Source organism: Gopherus flavomarginatus, chromosome 7 (genome assembly GCF_025201925.1).
Source record: "Gopherus flavomarginatus isolate rGopFla2 chromosome 7, rGopFla2.mat.asm, whole genome shotgun sequence".
Lineage (NCBI taxonomy): Eukaryota > Metazoa > Chordata > Testudines > Testudinidae > Gopherus > Gopherus flavomarginatus.
The window spans coordinates 67,444,137-67,462,133 of NC_066623.1; positions in this window are offsets into that span (position 1 = coordinate 67,444,137).

The following is a 17,997-nucleotide window of genomic DNA, read 5'->3' on the forward strand; positions in this document are numbered from 1 at the left end:
GTTGGTGCTGGGATTGATTCCTGCCTTTCAGCCTCCCTGTGGGAAGGTAGTCCTGAAGCAGGGAGCCTGGACTATTGTTGGCTGGAAGAGACAGACCCTGTGTAGAAGGACTAGGTCCAGCTGGGCACTGGGATGGATGACTCTCCTTTTGAGTTTGTTCTGTTTCTGTTGGAGCTTTGATACCCTGGAAGAGGTAGAACTTTGGCATAACTTACCTGGAGCGTAAAGTCACCATAGCACCTGCCCCTTGATGAGCCAGATGGAAATGGACTTAGGGTGAATTGTTCCATGGTGGGCCATATGGGGATGCTGTACAGGCTGATCCTGCCACATACACGTGCACGTACATTTATAAAAATTGTGTGTATCTATATATAGTACACAGCCATTATAAATTTTTTAGGTGAATTAAATATAAATCTGACAATTACTGTACGAAAAACCCCTACTTGATTGTCACTTTTAGCGTATTAGTGAAGTTGATGTTTATATCTTTACATGAGGGAGGGTGGATGTGATGATACATAAAAAACTTCAGTGAGAGCTGTAAGAGCCACACACAAGGCTAATAGAGATTGCCAGCTCAGCAACTTGATAACCACAAAAGACTAGGGTAGTAGACTCAGAGAGTTGTGAAACTGTCCCTAAAGTACCACATATTTGTGCAGCTAGGTTCAATCTATAATACTCAGCACTAGCATGACAATTCTTGTATTGAATAGACCATGAACCTTTCTTCTGTATGGTAAAAAGAATAGTTTAGGCCTTGATCCTATAAGCTCTTATGTATGATCAAATGATTGTGACATGATTCATATACTTTAATGCAGTTCTGTGCAGTGGTGGAGTCCGCCTGCACATAAGTTTCCAGGTTTGAGGTTTTAGATAGAAAACAGCCATGTGTGGCTTTTTGGGTTTTTTTTTAAGGATTTTTATCACATGCTTTTGGCTCTGTATATTGTGACCAACCCTTGCTTCATCTTTTTTTTTCTTTTTTTTTTAAATGCCATGATAAATCACAGCACCACCTAATAATTCATGTGATTTATATTCAGTCTGCTGTTGTTGGTCTTCAAAATAATATACTGTGTAGGGTTGTTCAGCAAGTTGTCAATGGAAGGTGAAAATCTACCACACTGTACTCTCAATTCCAAGGCCTTCATATGTGGATTCCACAGTCACCATCATAGATTTTAAGAAGGATTTCTATAACTTCCTGTCTGTCTATCATAACCTTAGTCCCAGATTTGGACCTTAGCGTCCAAAATATGGGGGTTAGCATGAAAACCTCCAAGCTTAGTTACCAGCTTGGACCTGGTACCTGCTGCCACCACCCAAAAAATTAGAGTGTTTTGGGGCACTCTGGTCCCCCTGAAAAACCTTCCCTGGGGACCCAAAGACCCAAATCCCTTGAGTCTCACAACCAACGGAAATAATCCTTTTTCCCTTCCCCCCTCCAGGTGCTCCTGGAGAGATACACAGACACAAGCTCTGTGAATCCAAACAGAGTGAATCTCCCTCTCTGTTCCCAATCCTGGAAACAAAAAGTACTTTCCTATTCCCCCAGAGGGAATGCAAAATCAGGCTAGCAATCCAACACACAGATCTCCCCGATTTCTTCCTCCCACCAATTCCCTGGTGAGTACAGACTCAATTTCCCTGAAGTAAAGAAAACTCCAACAGGTCTTAAAAGAAAGCTTTATATAAAAAGAAAGAAAAATACAAATGGGCTCTCTGTATTAAGATGATACAATACAGGGTCGATTGCTTAAAAGAATATTGAATAAACAGCCTTATTCAAAAAGAAAACAAATCAAAGCACTCCAGCACTTATATTCATGCAAATACCAAAGAAAAGAAAACCATAGAACTTACTATCTGATCTCTTTGTCCTTACACTTAGAAACAGAAGACTAGAAAGTAGAAAGTACTTCTCCAAAGCTCAGAGAAAACAGGCAGGCAGACAAAAGACTTAGACACTCAATTCCCTCCACCCAAAGTTGAAAAAATCCGGTTTCCTGATTGGTCCTCTGGTCAGGTGCTTCAGGTGAAAGAGACATTAACCCTTAGCTATCTGTTTATGACACGCCCCCCAAATTGCAGACAGTGGGGAAGCTCACTGGCGGCGATTTCCTTCTAGAACTTGAAAATAAACAGATTAATACAACACATACACCTTTACATATACTCCTAAGTATATAACTAACAGACTTCTACATTTTAAGAACACTTTTTAACTACTGAATTCTGGGAAACTCTCACGGGAGAGTGCATCAGCAACTTTATTAGAAGCTCCTGTGATGTGTTGAATTTCAAAATCAAAATCTTGGAGAGCTAAACTCCAACGAAGAAGTTTCTTGTTGTTCCCCTTGGCAGTATGAAGCCACTTTAGTGCAGCATGGTCAGTTTGTAGTTGGAACCGCCGTCCCCAAACATATGGGCGTAGCTTTTCCAGGGCGTACACAATGGCATAGCATTCCTTTTCACTGACTGACCAGTGACTTTCCCTCTCAGACAGTTTCTTGCTGAGAAACACGACAGGATGGAAGTTGTGATCTGTTGCTTCTTGCATGAGCACTGCTCCTATACCACGCTCAGATGCATCTGTGGTTACTAGGAATGGTTTGTCAAAATCCGGGGCCCTGAGCACAGGGTCAGACATGAGCATCGCCTTAAGCTGGGTAAAGGCCTTTTGACACTCATCAGTCCACTTAACGGCATTTGGCTGGGTCTTTTTGGTCAGGTCGGTCAATGGGGCAGCGATTTGGCTGTAGTGTGGTACAAATCGCCTGTAGTATCCGGCCAAGCCTAAGAAGGATTGGACCTGCTTCTTTGACTTTAGGACAGGCCACTTTTGGATAGCATCCACCTTGGCCTGTGTAATAACCTTAGTCCCAGATTTGGACCTTAGCGTCCAAAATATGGGGGTTAGCATGAAAACCTCCAAGCTTAGTTACCTGCTTGGACCTGGTACCTGCTGCCACCACCCAAAAAATTAGAGTGTTTTGGGGCACTCTGGTCCCCCTGAAAAACCTTCCCTGGGGACCCCAAGACCCAAATCCCTTGAGTCTCACAACAAAGGGAAATAATCCTTTTTCCCTTCCCCCCTCCAGGTGCTCCTGGAGAGATACACAGACATAAGCTCTGTGAATCCAAACAGAGTGAATCTCCCTCTCTGTTCCCAATCCTGGAAACAAAAAGTACTTTCCTCTTCACCCAGAGGGAATGCAAAATCAGGCTAGCCACTTCAACACACACAGATCTCCCCTGATTTCTTCCTCCCACCAATTCCCTGAAGTAAAGAAAAACTCCAACAGGTCTTAAAAGAAAGCTTTATATAAAAAGAAAAAAAAAATAAGTACAAATGTTCTCTCTGTATTAAGATGATACAACACAGGGTCAATTGCTTAAAAGAATATTGAATAAACAGCCTTATTCCAAAAGAATACAAATCAAAGCACTCCAGCACTTATATTCATGCAAATACCAAAGAAAAGAAACCATATAACTTACTATCTGATCTCTTTGTCCTTACACTTGGAAACAGAAGACTAGAAAGTAGAACTACTTCTCCAAAGCTCAGAGAAAGCAGGCAGCCAGAAAACAAAGACAAAAGACACTCAATTCCCTCCACCCAAAGTTGAAAAAATCCGGTTTCCTGATTGGTCCTCTGGTCAGGTGCTTCAGGTGAAAGAGACATTAACCCTTAGCTATCTGTTTATGACACGCCCCCCAAATTGCAGACAGTGGGGAAGCTCACTGGCGGCGATTTCCTTCTAGAACTTGAAAATAAACAGATTAATACAACACATACACCTTTACATATACTTCTAAGTATATAACTAACAGACTTCTACATTTTAAGAACACTTTTTAACTACTGAATTCTGGGAAACTCTCACGGGAGAGTGCATCAGCAACTTTATTAGAAGCTCCTGTGATGTGTTGAATTTTAAAATCAAAATCTTGGAGAGCTAAACTCCAACGAAGAAGTTTCTTGTTGTTCCCCTTGGCAGTATGAAGCCACTTTAGTGCAGCATGGTTAGTTTGTAGTTGGAACCGCCGTCCCCAAACATATGGGCGTAGCTTTTCCAGGGCGTACACAATGGCATAGCATTCCTTTTCACTGACTGACCAGTGACTTTCCCTCTCAGACAGTTTCTTGCTGAGAAACACGACAGGATGGAAGTTGTGATCTGTTGCTTCCTGCATGAGCACTGCTCCTATACCACGCTCAGATGCATCTGTGGTTACTAGGAATGGCTTGTCAAAATCCGGGGCCCTGAGCACAGGGTCCGACATGAGCGTTGCCTTAAGTTGGGTAAAGGCCTTTTGACACTCATCAGTCCACTTAACTGCATTTGGCTGGGTCTTTTTGGTCAGGTCGGTCAGTGGGGCAGCGATTTGGCTGTAGTGTGGTACAAATCGCCTGTAGTATCCGGCCAAGCCTAAGAAGGATTGGACCTGTTTCTTTGACCTTGGGACAGGCCACTTTTGGATAGCATCCACCTTGGCCTGTAGGGGGTTTATGGTTCCTCGACCCACCTGGTGCCCCAGGTAAGTCACTCTGTTTTGGCCTATTTGACACTTTTTGGCCTTAACAGTTAGTCCTGCCTGCCTGATGCGCTCAAAGACCTTTTCCAGGTGTAGTAGGTGTTCGGGCCAGGAGTCAGAAAAAATGGCCACATCATCGAGGTAGGCAACTGCAAATTCTCCCAGTCCAGCTAGTAGACCATCTACCAGCCTTTGGAAGGTGGCGGGTGCATTACGAAGGCCGAAAGGAAGGACATTGAATTCATCCACCCCCGCATGGGTGACGAATGCTGACCTCTCCTTGGCAGGTTTATCTAGCGGTACTTGCCAGTACCCCTTGGTTAAGTCTATTGTAGAGATGAACTGGGCACGTCCCAACTTTTCCAATAGCTCATCGGTACGTGGCATTGGATAGTTGTCCGGACGAGTTACAGCATTTAGCTTACGGTAGTCCACGCAAAAGCGTATTTCCCCATCTGGTTTGGGTACCAGAACCACTGGAGATGCCCATGCACTGGTAGATGGGCGGATTATACCCATCTGTAGCATGTTCTGGATCTCCCGTTCTATAGCAGCTTGGGCATGAGGAGACACTCGGTAAGGTGGGGTTCTGATTGGGTGAGCATTACCTGTATCAATGGAGTGGTATGCCCGTTCAGTCCGTCCTGGGGTGGCTGAGAACAATGGGGCGAAGCTAGTGCACAGCTCCTTGATTTGTTGTCGCTGCAGACGTTTCAGGGTGGTTGAGAGGTTCACCTCTTCCATGCCACCGTCATTTTTCCCGTCGTAGTAGACACCGTCAGGCCACTCAGCATCCTCTCCCTGGACTGTAAACTGACAAACCTGTAAGTCTCTGGAATAGAAAGGCTTGAGAGAATTAACATGGTACACTTTAGGCTTTAGTGAGGAATTGGGAAATGCTATGAGGTAGTTTACAGCTCCCAGGCGCTCTTGGACCGTGAATGGCCCTTCCCATGATGCTTCCATCTTATGGGCCTGTTGCGCCTTCAAGACCATAACCTGGTCTCCTACCTTGAAGGACCGATCTCTGGCATGTCTGTCATACCAGGCCTTTTGCTCTTCTTGAGCATCCTTTAGGTTCTCTCTAGCAAGGGCTAAAGAGTGTCGGAGGGTGCTTTGTAGGTTGCTTACAAAGTCCAGAATGTTAGTTCCTGGAGAAGGCGTAAACCCCTCCCATTGCTGCTTCACCAACTGTAATGGCCCCTTAACCTCGTGACCATACACAAGTTCAAATGGTGAAAACCCTAAACTGGGATGTGGTACAGCCCTGTAGGCAAACAGCAACTGCTGCAACACTAGGTCCCAATTATTGGAGAATTCGTTGATGAATTTTCGTATCATGGCCCCCAAAGTTCCATTGAACCTTTCCACCAGGCCATTGGTTTGATGGTGGTACGGGGTGGCAACCAAGTGATTCACCCCATGAGTTTCCCACAGTTTTTCCATGGTCCCTGCCAGGAAATTAGACCCTGAATCTGTAAGGATGTCAGAGGGCCAACCTACCCTGGCAAAGATGTCTGTTAGGGCCAGGCACACAGTGTTAGCCCTGGTGTTGCCTAGAGCGACTGCTTCTGGCCATCGGGTAGCAAAGTCCACTAAAGTCAGTACGTACTGCTTTCCTCTGGGCGTCTTTTTTGGGAAAGGGCCCAGAATATTCACAGCTACTTGCTGAAATGGGACCTCAATTATGGGGAGTGGCTGGAGAGGGGCCTTGACCTGGTCTTGAGGCTTACCCACTCTTTGGCATACCTCACAAGACCGGACATACTTGGCAACGTCCTTGCCCATCCCCTCCCAGTGGAAGGACTTCCCCAACCGGTCCTTGGTTCTGTTCACCCCAGCATGGCCACTGGGATGATCATGGGCTAAGCTTAAGAGCTTCCCCCGGTACTTAGTTGGAACCACCAACTGTTTTTGCGGCTGCCATTCTTCCCGGTGTCCACCAGAAAGAATTTCCTTGTATAAAAGTCCTTGGTCTATAACAAACCGGGATCGATTAGAAGAGCTGAGAGGCGGTGGGGTGCTCCGTGCCGCTGCCCACGCTTTCTGAAGGCTGTCATCTGCTTCCTGCTCAGTCTGGAACTGTTCCCTTGAGGCTGGGGTCACCAGTTCTTCCTCAGACTGTGGACTTGGGCTTGGTCCCTCTGGAAGCGATGTAGGTGATGGGGTTGTTTCCGTTGCTGGTGAACCGCTCTCCGCTGGTGCACCTGAGGATATTTCAGGCTCTGGCTGAGCCTTTTGGGTATGGCTGTTTGTTGCTTCTGCCAGTTTTGGCTCGCTGGCGCCCTCTGGCGTTGAGTTTGAAGATGTAGTTGCACTTGCTGGTGCTGGTTGCTGTTCCAGTTCCGGGCCTGGGACTGGAGATGCTGTGGCTGTTTCAGTGGTAGGCATGGAATCCGGGTCCTCTACCTCTGTCTGGGTCTCTGGTAACACAGACGGGGCCTCTGTGGACGGTTCAGGAACAGGAATGGGTCTGGAAGCTTGCCTGGGTTGGCTACGTGTAACCATTCCCACTCTCTTGGCCCGCCTCACCTGGTTGGCCAAGTCTTCCCCCAGTAGCATGGGGATAGGATAATTGTCATAGACTGCAAAAGTCCACATTCCTGACCAGCCTTTGTACTGGACAGGCAGTTGAGCTGTAGGCAAGTCTACAGCTTGTGACATGAAGGGGTAAATTGTAACTTTGGCCTTTGGGTTGATGAATTTGGGGTCAACGAAGGATTGGTGGATAGCTGACACTTGTGCCCCTGTGTCTCTCCACGCAGTAACCTTCTTTCCACCCACTCTCAAATTTTCCCTTCGCTCCAAGGGTATTTGAGAGGCATCCGGGCCTGGGGATCTTTGGTGTGATGGTGGTGTAATGAATTGCACTCGCATGGTGTTCTTGGGACACTTGGCCTTGATATGTCCCAGTTCATTACACTTAAAGCATCTTCCATCTGATGGGTCACTGGGCCGAGGTGAGTTACTGGAGACTGGTGAGGTTGAAGGGTAGGGTATCTGTGGCTTTACTTGGGTGGTATGTGGGGTCTTTGGCTGTCCTCGGTTGTAGGGTTTATGGTCTGTGTGCCCCCTGGGGTAATCGTTCCCCTTGACAGTAGCTTTCTTGCTTTCTGCCAGTTCCATCCATTTGGCTCCAATCTCCCCCGCCTCAGCGATATTCTTGGGGTTTCCATCTTGTATGTACCGCGTGATGTCTTCAGGAACACCATCCAAGAACTGCTCCATTTGTATGAGGAGGTTCAGTTCTTCCAAGGTTTGAATGTTGTTTCCTGTTAGCCAGGCCTCATAGTTTTTTGCAATGTAGTAGGCGTGTTTGGGAAATGACACCTCTGGTTTCCACTTTTGGGTTCTGAAGCGCCGACGGGCATGATCTGGGGTTATCCCCATCCTGTATCTGGCCTTGGTTAGAAAAAGTTTATAGTCATTCATTTGGTGCTTAGGCATTTCAGCTGCCACCTCTGCTAAAGGTCCACTGAGCTGTGACCTCAATTCTACCATGTACTGGTCTTCGGGAATGCTGTACCCAAGACAGGCTCTTTCAAAATTTTCCAAGAAGGCCTCGGTGTCATCACCTGCCTTGTAGGTGGGAAATTTCCTGTGCTGTGGAGCAATAATTGGCGCCGGGTTGTTAGGGTTGGCTGGCACATGCAGCCCAGCTTTTGCCAACTCCAGTTCATGTTTTCTCTGTTTTTCCTTCTCTTCATTCTCTTTTTGTTGTTTTTCCATTTCTTTTTGGTGCTTTTCCATTTCTCGGCGGTGGGCCAACTCTTCTTCTGCTTGTTTCCTTCGGTAGGCCACCTCTTCTTCTTCTAGTTTTCTTTTGTGTGCTGCCTCCTTGGCTGCCTCTTTGGCTGCCTGTTCTCTTTGGTAGGCTGCCTCTTTGATCTGTTCTTCTCTTTCTTTCATCTCCATCTCTTTTTGTTTTATTTCCAGTTGTCGCCTGTGTTCAGCTTCTTTGATTTGTTCTTCGGCCTCAATTTTTGCCTTAGAAGTCATGGTTCCTGTTTTCTTGTGTTGGGGTGCCCTCCGGTGTTTATCTTCTGAACTGCAGGTTCTCTGTTGCCTCCTGAAGTCTGCCTAGCAACAGTGCCTTTAGCTAATTTTCCTTTTCTCTCTCTAGCTAATGTTCAATGAAGGGAAACCAGAAAAACCACTTTATTTGCATGCCTATAAGTGCTGGTACTTGCCTCCTAATGGGAGGGCTATTGCATGACAAAAGACCCTTAACATGCAAGCCACAAACTGCGAGAGAGAGCAGAAAAAAAAATTCTCTCTGGTTCCCTTTTAAAACCAACTGCTTCTCTCTGCTAAAAAGCCCTTAGCAGAGAAAAGAAAAATATAATATTTCTACTGGCTTCTGAATTCTGTCTATCTCCCACCAGCTGCACACCATGTAATAACCTTAGTCCCAGATTTGGACCTTAGCGTCCAAAATATGGGGGTTAGCATGAAAACCTCCAAGCTTAGTTACCTGCTTGGACCTGGTACCTGCTGCCACCACCCAAAAAATTAGAGTGTTTTGGGGCACTCTGGTCCCCCTGAAAAACCTTCCCTGGGGACCCCAAGACCCAAATCCCTTGAGTCTCACAACAAAGGGAAATAATCCTTTTTCCCTTCCCCCCTCCAGGTGCTCCTGGAGAGATACACAGACATAAGCTCTGTGAATCCAAACAGAGTGAATCTCCCTCTCTGTTCCCAATCCTGGAAACAAAAAGTACTTTCCTCTTCACCCAGAGGGAATGCAAAATCAGGCTAGCCACTTCAACACACACAGATCTCCCCTGATTTCTTCCTCCCACCAATTCCCTGAAGTAAAGAAAAACTCCAACAGGTCTTAAAAGAAAGCTTTATATAAAAAGAAAAAAAAAATAAGTACAAATGTTCTCTCTGTATTAAGATGATACAACACAGGGTCAATTGCTTAAAAGAATATTGAATAAACAGCCTTATTCCAAAAGAATACAAATCAAAGCACTCCAGCACTTATATTCATGCAAATACCAAAGAAAAGAAACCATATAACTTACTATCTGATCTCTTTGTCCTTACACTTAGAAACAGAAGACTAGAAAGTAGAACTACTTCTCCAAAGCTCAGAGAAAGCAGGCAGCCAGAAAACAAAGACAAAAGACACTCAATTCCCTCCACCCAAAGTTGAAAAAATCCGGTTTCCTGATTGGTCCTCTGGTCAGGTGCTTCAGGTGAAAGAGACATTAACCCTTAGCTATCTGTTTATGACAGCCTGTAGGGGGTTTATGGTTCCTTGACCCACCTGGTGCCCCAGGTAAGTCACTCTGTTTTGGCCTATTTGACACTTTTTGGCCTTAACAGTTAGTCCGGCCTGCCTGATGCGCTCAAAGACCTTTTCCAGGTGTAGTAGGTGTTCGGGCCAGGAGTCTGAAAAAATGGCCACATCATCGACGTAGGCAACTGCAAATTCTCCCAGTCCAGCTAGTAGACCATCTACCAGCCTCTGGAAGGTGGCGGGTGCATTTCGAAGGCCGAAAGGAAGGACATTGAATTCATACACCCCCGCATGGGTGACGAATGCTGACCTCTCCTTGGCAGGTTCATCTAGCGGTACTTGCCAGTACCCCTTGGTTAAGTCTATTGTAGAGATGAACTGGGCACATCCCAACTTTTCCAATAGCTCATCAGTGCGTGGCATTGGATAGTTGTCCGGACGAGTTACAGCATTTAGCTTACGGTAGTCCACCCAAAAGCGTATTTCCCCATCTGGTTTGGGTACCAGAACCACTGGAGATGCCCATGCACTGGTAGATGAGCGGATTATACCCATCTGTAGCATGTTCTGGATCTCCCGTTCTATAGCAGCTTGGGCATGAGGAGACACTCGGTAAGGTGGGGTTCTGATTGGGTGAGCATTACCTGTATCAATGGAGTGGTATGCCCGTTCAGTCCGTCCTGGGGTGGCTGAGAACAATGGGGCGAAGCTAGTGCACAGCTCCTTGATTTGTTGCCGCTGCAGACGTTCCAGGGTGGTTGAGAGGTTCACCTCTTCCACGCCACCGTCTTTTTTCCCGTCGTAGTAGACACCGTCAGGCCACTCAGCATCATCTCCCTGGACTGTAAACTGACAAACCTGTAAGTCTCTGGAATAGAAAGGCTTGAGAGAATTAACATGGTACACTTTAGGCTTTAGTGAGGAATTGGGAAATGCTATGAGGTAGTTTACAGCTCCCAGGCGCTCTTGGACCGTGAATGGCCCTTCCCATGATGCTTCCATCTTATGGGCCTGTTGCGCCTTCAAGACCATAACCTGGTCTCCTACCTTGAAGGAACGTTCTCTGGCATGTTTGTCATACCAGGCCTTTTGCTCTTCTTGAGCATCCTTTAGGTTCTCTCTAGCAAGGGCTAAAGAGTGTCGGAGGGTGCTTTGTAGGTTGCTTACAAAGTCCAGAATGTTAGTTCCTGGAGAAGGCGTAAACCCCTCCCATTGCTGCTTCACCAACTGTAATGGCCCCTTAAGCTCGTGACCATACACAAGTTCAAATGGTGAAAACCCTAAACTGGGATGTGGTACAGCCCTGTAGGCAAACAGCAACTGCTGCAACACTAGGTCCCAATTATTGGAGAATTCGTTGATGAATTTTCGTATCATGGCCCCCAAAGTTCCATTGAACCTTTCCACCAGGCCATTGGTTTGATGGTGGTACGGGGTGGCAACCAAGTGATTCGCCCCATGAGTTTCCCACAGTTTTTCCATGGTCCCTGCCAGGAAATTAGACCCTGAATCTGTAAGGATGTCAGAGGGCCAACCTACCCTGGCAAAGATGTCTGTTAGGGCCAGGCACACAGTGTTAGCCCTGGTGTTGCCTAGAGCTACTGCTTCCGGCCATCGGGTAGCAAAGTCCACTAAAGTCAGTACGTACTGCTTTCCTCTGGGCGTCTTTTTTGGGAAAGGGCCCAGAATATCCACAGCTACTCGCTGAAATGGGACCTCAATTATGGGGAGTGGCTGGAGAGGGGCCTTGACCTGGTCTTGAGGCTTTCCCACTCTTTGGCATACCTCACAAGACCGGACATACTTGGCAACATCCTTGCCCATCCCCTCCCAGTGGAAGGACTTCCCCAACCGGTCCTTGGTTCTGTTCACCCCAGCATGGCCACTGGGATGATCATGGGCTAAGCTTAAGAGCTTCCCCCGGTACTTAGTTGGAACCACCAACTGTTTTTGCGGCTGCCATTCTTCCCGGTGTCCACCAGAAAGAATTTCCTTGTATAAAAGTCCTTGGTCTATAACAAACCGGGATCGATTAGAAGAGCTGAGAGGCGGTGGGGTGCTCCGTGCCGCCGCCCAAGCTTTCTGAAGGCTGTCATCCGCTTCCTGCTCAGTCTGGAACTGTTCCCTTGAGGCTGGGGTCACCAGTTCTTCCTCAGACTGTGGACTTGGGCTTAGTCCCTCTGGAAGCGATGTAGGTGATGGGGTTGTTTCCGTTGCTGGTGCACCTGAGGGTATTTCAGGCTCTGGCTGAGCCTTTTGGGTATGGCTGTCTGTTGCTTCTGCCAGTTTTGGCTCGCTGGCACCCTCTGGCGTTGAGTTTGAAGATGGGGTTGCAATGGCTGGTGCTGGTTGCTGTTCCAGTTCCGGGCCTGGGACTGGAGGTGCTGTGGCTGTTTCAGTGGTTGGCATGGAATCCGGGTCCACTACCTCTGTCTGGGTCTCTGGTAACACAGACGGGGCCTCTGTGGACGGCTCAGGAACAGGAATGGGTCTGGAAGCTTGCCTGGTTTGGCTACGTGTAACCATTCCCACTCTCTTGGCCCGCCTCACCTGGTTGGCCAAGTCTTCCCCCAGTAGCATGGGGATAGGATAATTGTCATAGACTGCAAAAGTCCACATTCCTGACCAGCCTTTGTACTGGACAGGCAGTTGAGCTGTAGGCAAGTCTACAGCTTGTGACATGAAGGGGTAAATTGTAACTTTGGCCTTTGGGTTGATGAATTTGGGGTCAACGAAGGATTGGTGGATAGCTGACACTTGTGCCCCCGTGTCTCTCCACGCAGTAACCTTCTTTCCGCCCACTCTCAAATTTTCCCTTCGCTCCAAGGGTATTTGAGAGGCATCCGGGCCTGGGGATCTTTGGTGTGATGGTGGTGTAATGAATTGCACTCGCATGGTGTTCTTGGGACACTTGGCCTTGATATGTCCCAGTTCATTACACTTAAAGCATCTTCCATCTGATGGGTCACTGGGCCGAGGTGAGTTACTGGAGACTGGTGAGGTTGAAGGGTAGGGTATCTGTGGCTTTACTTGGGTGGTATGTGGGGTCTTTGGCTGTCCTCGGTTGTAGGGTTTATGGTCTGTGTGCCCCCTGGGGTAATCGTTCCCCTTGACAGTAGCTTTCTTGCTTTCTGCCAGTTCCATCCATTTGGCTCCAATCTCCCCCGCCTCAGCGATATCTTTGGGATTTCCATCTTGTATGTACCGTGTGATGTCTTCAGGAACACCATCCAAGAACTGCTCCATTTGTATGAGGAGGTTTAGTTCTTCCAAGGTTTGAATGTTGTTTCCTGTTATCCAGGCCTCATAGTTTTTTGCAATGTAGTAGGCGTGTTTGGGAAATGACACCTCTGGTTTCCACTTTTGGGTTCTGAAGCGCCGACGGGCATGATCTGGGGTTATCCCCATTCGGTATCTGGCCTTGGTTTGAAAAAGTTTATAGTCATTCATTTGCAGCTTAGGCATTTCAGCTGCCACCTCTGCTAAAGGCCCACTGAGCTGTGACCTCAATTCTACCATGTACTGGTCTTCGGGGATGTTGTACCCAAGACAGGCTCTTTCAAAATTTTCCAAGAAGGCCTCGGTGTCATCACCTGCCTTGTAGGTGGGAAATTTCCTGTGCTGTGGAGCAATAATGGGCGCCGGGTTGTTAGGGTTGGCTGGCACATGCAGCCCAGCTTTTGCCAACTCCAGTTCATGTTTTCTCTGTTTTTCCTTCTCTTCATTCTCTTTTTGTTGTTTTTCCATTTCTCGGCGGTGGGCCAACTCTTCTTCTTCTTGTTTCCTTCGGTGGGCGAACTCTTCTTCTTCTAGTTTTCTTTTGTGTGCTGCCTGTTTGATTTGTTCTTCTCTTTCTTTCATCTCCATCTGTTGCCTGTGTTCAGCTTCTTTGATTTGTTCTTCGGCCTCAATTTTTGTCTTAGAAGTCATGGTTCCTGTTTTCTTGTGTTGGGGTGCCCTCCGGTGTTTATCTTCTGAACTGCAGGTTCTCTGTTGCCTCCTGAAGTCTGCCTAGCAACAGTGTTTTTTTCCTTTTCTCTCTCTAGCTAATGTTCAATGAAGGGAAACCAGAAAAACCACTTTATTTGCATGCATATAAGTGCTGGTACTTGCCTCCTAATGGGAGGGCTATTGCATGACAAAAGACCCTCAACAGTCTCTTAATGGCTTCTCGCTTAACATGCAAGCCACAAACTGCCAGAGAGAGCAGAAAAAAAAATTCTCTCTGGTTCCCTTTTAAAACCAACTATTTCTCTCTGCTAAAAAGCCCTTAGCAGAGAAGAGAAAAATATAATATTCCTACTGGCTTCTGGATTCTGTCTATATCCCACCAGCTGCACACCATATCATAACCTTAGTCCCAGATTTGGACCTTAGCGTCCAAAATATGGGGGTTAGCATGAAAACCTCCAAGCTTAGTTACCAGCTTGGACCTGGTACCTGCTGCCACCACCCAAAAAATTAGAGTGTTTTGGGGCACTCTGGTCCCCCTGAAAAACCTTCCCTGGGGACCCCAAGACCCAAATCCCTTGAGTCTCACAACCAAGGGAAATAATCCTTTTTCCCTTCCCCCCTCCAGGTGCTCCTGGAGAGATACACAGACACAAGCTCTGTGAATCCAAACAGAGTGAATCTCCCTCTCTGTTCCCAATCCTGGAAACAAAAAGTACTTTCCTATTCCCCCAGAGGGAATGCAAAATCAGGCTAGCAATCCAACACACAGATCTCCCCGATTTCTTCCTCCTACCAATTCCCTGGTGAGTACATACTCAATTTCCCTGAAGTAAAGAAAACTCCAACAGGTCTTAAAAGAAAGCTTTATATAAAAAGAAAGAAAAATACAAATGGGCTCTCTGTATTAAGATGATACAATACAGGGTCGATTGCTTAAAAGAATATTGAATAAACAGCCTTATTCAAAAAGAAGACAAATCAAAGCACTCCAGCATTTATATTCATGCAAATACCAAAGAAAAGAAAACCATAGAACTTACTATCTGATCTCTTTGTCCTTACACTTAGAAACAGAAGACTAGAAAGTAGAAAGTACTTCTCCAAAGCTCAGAGAAAACAGGCAGGCAGACAAAAGACTTAGACACTCAATTCCCTCCACCCAAAGTTGAAAAAATCCGGTTTCCTGATTGGTCCTCTGGTCAGGTGCTTCAGGTGAAAGAGACATTAACCCTTAGCTATCTGTTTATGACACTGTCCTAACATGATTTTCTGTGGAACAGTAGGACATTTATTGAGCAAGTCCCACTTTAAACTCAGAATCAATCATACACAAGTTTTGTCTGATTTTGTAGAAGATTAAATTTAATCTTTGTTAGTTTGTAAAACATTTCAAATAATTAATCCAATCATGTTTGCTTGATGAATTTTTAAAATGCATTATTAAAACATTATTTTCTAATAACTTTGCATTTGCAGCAGTGCCATTAGCATGAACTTTAGAGTAATCACAGTGTGAACAGAACCACTGCATATCTCATTAAAATCAAAATGCACAGAATTTAAACAAAATGATTTAATGGAAAAAGTATTTTAATGAACAAAGTCCTTTTAAGCTGAGTCCTGTTAGTTAAAATACCACATTTTATAGATTTGATATGAGACTGACATGTTTGGTCCTTAGAATATATAAGCACACATTTTAGGACAGTAGAAGAAATGTGGAGTGCTTTGGACTAAACTGTCTTCAGTTATACCCCCAGGAACTCTTCTGAGTTCAGCGGGAAAGGACAGATATGAGTGGAAGCAAAACTTAGACCTCTTTACCTTTCTATCTAATGCAACTGCTTGATGCCAATTTTCATTTGTCTCATTAATCTCAACCCTGAAAGAACAAAACATACACATTAAGGCAATAAACTGAACCGGATTCAGTTTTGGGGCTCTGCTGGCAAGTGAATCACAGGCTGAGCCTTCAGCAGTAGAAAGTCTACCCAGAAGAAAACCAGCTCTGGAGGCCTGAGTTGGCTGGTGTAGCCCTCAAAGGGTAAATATACACAGCAACAACAGAATAAAAAAATCTCACATGCACAACCCACAGCAGGTTTCAGAGTAGCAGCCGTGTCAGAGACTGGGTCTACAGACCTCGCCGGGTTTCAGAGCCCGATCTCCAGCCCACATGGGAACATCTGTACTGATGTTTTTTAGCACTGAGGCATAAGCCTGAGTCTGCAGACCCAGACTCCGAGACTCATGGCTCTGGGGCTTTTTTTAAATTATTTTTTATTATTTTTTATTGCAGTGTAGAATAACCAAAGTGACCTGGGAAGGAAAGGGTAGGGTCAGGGCACCACTGAATCAGGTGGGTAACTATTATTGACAGGGGCCTCAAGAAGCTCCAGCTGAAACATATAGCTGCTCCTCTCTGGAGGAACCTATCTGGGAAAGCAGTAGCTGTACTGCTATCTGCCATCCTCTGGGAGTGAATGCCCATGGGAGCAGGGGTATATAAATATCCCTTCTGATGGTGAATCAAGCCTTTTGTGTAATAGACTCATAGACTTTAAGATCAGAAGGGACCATCATGAACATCTAGTCTGACCTCCCTGTATTTCCCATGCTCAGACCCCAGCCTATATTAATGCGAATGGTCAACACTATATCTGTTTTTTTGTAATTAGGTGTAAGGATAACACAAATTGTGCCTCTGAACCTTGAAAACCCAGACTTTTCATGTTTCTAATATGCAGCTATCTCTATGTCCCCCCTCAGTTTCATAAAAAGCTAATCAACCCTCTCCTCCCCTGATTATTATAAACCCCAGTAGGCTGAACACTTAAGCGGGGGCTACTGCTCAATTAGCTGTGCTGGTGAAATTTGCAGCAGACTGGATGAGTGTACATCCAGTAATGCTAATCCCAAAGGTTCAAAAATTAGTGAGACCTCCCCAAAATTATGGGATGACGTTCAACATTTTAAAAAGAAGAGATTTAAAATAACTATCCCTTTTATTTGCCTTCTGTTTTTTGAGCTTCAGAGTGTGCTGAGGTGATCCTGGCGGGTGTCACATTTTCCAGGTGTTTTTTGCAACTAGGAGGGCTAGAAACCATTTTTATTTATTTATTTATTTTAAACAAATGATAAGATTCACACAGAATTACATGATCCCAGGAAATGTGGTTCAAATACCACCTCCCCCAGATCAAATATCATGACACTTGTGACAAAATTATGAGAGTTGGCCACATTATGTACTCCAGAGACTAGCCTCAGGTGTGTCAGACAATAAATTACACCCCTGCCTTGCATAAATCCCCCCAGTGAACAACTCCCACCCCGCATAGGTCAGCTCTTCCCTACACATAGACAGGCCCCTATGCAGTCTGCGACTCTCAGGACTACTGCTAGTGGCAAGACTACAGGCAGTCCAGCTGCACTGTGGCTACATAGAAGTGACTGCTGACCCACACTGATGTTCCTGTGTATTCTTCCTGGCTGGCTTGTGCAAAGGGCTGGACAAGGGCTAAAGGCTGCTGCTATACAGCTGCTGCTGAGGCAATTTGCCTGAGAGAGACTGTGAGTGTCTCATAGCAAAATCCTCCACAAGCCCTGCAAGAGAGGTTTATGAGCACAAAAACAAGAGCATATTTCACAATTTTAAGATAGTGATATTTGTGTAGTATTTTGCAAAATTGAAACTTCTAATAAAAGAAACAAATGCCGAGCCTGCTCCTTCTCTTGCTGAAGTTAATATCAAAACATTCATTGACTTCATCTGGAAGAAGAAGTGGCAGCACACTTCTGTGGCAGCACACTGATATTGAATGAGAGGTCCAGAGAGGGAGACTGGGACTGGTAATCACTGGGGATTGGGTCTGCGTGTGAGGCATAGCGGGGATGACAGGTTGGATGAGCCACTGGGAGGGATAGGAATGGCTGGGAAAAGAGACTGGGACTTGAGGAGAGAGCCTAGGATGGGGACTCTAGACTGGTGAGAGTAGGAGTTACTAGGAATGGGATGAAATGCCTGAGGAGAGCAAACTAGGACTTTCCACCCTAATACTTATAATTTTGCCATCTTTTAAACATCCGAAGTCAGTCTTATAATGGGAAGCACTGGACAACCTTTATAATAGGCAAGCTACCAATATCAAAATATAAACAACGTACTGTTGTCTTAATAGCTATACTTTGAAGAAAGCAAAGCGGGGACTTGATGACCCATTCCTCCACTTCTGTCCCCT